This window comes from Rutilus rutilus (genome assembly GCF_951802725.1).
Source record: "Rutilus rutilus genome assembly, chromosome: 1".
Taxonomy (NCBI): Eukaryota; Metazoa; Chordata; class Actinopteri; order Cypriniformes; family Leuciscidae; genus Rutilus; species Rutilus rutilus.
The window spans coordinates 14,661,083-14,662,989 of NC_140209.1; positions in this window are offsets into that span (position 1 = coordinate 14,661,083).

Below are 1,907 nucleotides of genomic sequence, written 5' to 3' on the forward strand. Positions count from 1 at the left end.
GAGGATGGCAGTCAAGACCATCTCAACCTTCACAGATTACCTTAAAGTGGTCTGACATGGTCTCAAAAGTTTCAGATAAGCCACAAATAAGTTGCAGCTTCTAAGAGAAACAAAGAGAATCAAGAACAGCCCACATACAGTAAGCAAATGCTACTAAAAATTTGTATCGGGAGTCAAACTGGCGGATGTATGAACATCAAGCTTCTACCAGCTCTTCTCCCTCAGAATGAATGCAACCAAACATACATCATCCTCACCGAAGACAACAGTTGGTGTCAAGTTCTCCTCTTGTTCAATTTCCAAAGGACACAAGGACAACTCAAATTTCCGACTCAAATCACTTTTATTTTTATTTTAGCTTTGTCAGTTGATTGGTCTGTTCAATGAATTAGGTTGTAAACCTTTAAAGACAGAGAACAAAAATTACCATTTTTAATTAAACATTTCAGTTAAACATTTTTAATGAATTTTAAATGAGTTTAAAAGTTAATTAAACATTTTAAATACATTTCATGATTAATTACCCACTTAAGCCTTTTACATTGAATAAAGAACCCATTTAACAAAAATTCAATGAAATCAATGCTACAATGTGTTCCTTAACCAATCTACACAGCAGTTAAACATAGTTCAAACATATTAAGCAGCATTTCAAACACCATGAAAGTAAATAAAACATTTCACCAACCATTGGCGTCTTTGAACTGAACCTACGAGTGAGTGAACTTGGAGTGTCTTCTCTGTTAAGTTTATTTGTTTAAATGACTGAGGACCTCATGTCTTCCCAGGTGCTCCAAATCAGTGATAATACCTGATCAGGTGATAAGCAGCCGGTTTGCTGCTGCTGGTGCATTCTGGGAAGTGTAGTTCTTTGACACAAATTTCTGAGATTAAACTCAACAGTTGGTGACAAGCATTCCTGGTCTGGAATATGGTATAACAATGGAATGTATTCACTCAGGGACATACTGTTTTGCCACATGTTTTCTAACCATGGTAAGTGAATTAAAACTCCCATAATGCACTGCTTTTCCTCTGTTTTTCCTTAATGGTTTAATTTTAATATAAAACCTTCTGTAAAAACTTATTTTTCATGTTTCTTTCATGTTTTATTTGGACATTTTTTGCTTTATATCACAGTAACTAACCATTTATATGGTTATAACACTTTAAATTACATTTTTAATTTTTAAAAAAAAGTTACCTTAATCGAATCAAGCGTGTTTGTGCTTGTAGTCCTGCAACAGTCCTCTATTCACTCTGACTCACAGTTATCCTTATGGACAGATGGGAATATCAGTGATACCCATTTCACTTGGATAACCCAAAAGATCCCTAGGAGTGAGTATGCGTGATAGAAAAGATCCCTGGGAGTGAGTGTGAGTGATAGGAAAGATCCCTGGGAGTGACTGTGAGTGATTGGAAAGATCAGTGTGAAACAGTCCCAATGACAACCGTCCAATGAGACCATTTCCACGGCGGTGGGTGGTCTGGCCTTGGAGCTGCATCTGGTCAAAGACGGTGTTTTTATTGGCTTCTATCTCGGAAACGGTTGAACGGAATTGGTTGTAGCGCTGGATGAGACCTATCGAACGAAAATGGTGACTGGAGATTGTGGATGGTGACTGGAGATTGTGGATGGTGACTGGAGTTTGTGGATGGTGACTGGAGTTTGTGAATGGTTAGGGTGTTTTTTTGGGTGGGACTTGTGGTTCTTTTGGGATGGGACTTGTGTTTTTTTGGGTGGGACTTGTGTTTGTTTAGGGTGGGACTTGTGTTGGGTGGGACTTGTGTTTTTTGGGGTGGGACTTGTGTTGGGTGGGACTTGTGTTTGAGTTGGGTGGGACTTTGTGTTTTTTTGGGGTAGGACTTGTGTTTGAGTTGGGTGGGACTTGTGTTTTTTTGGG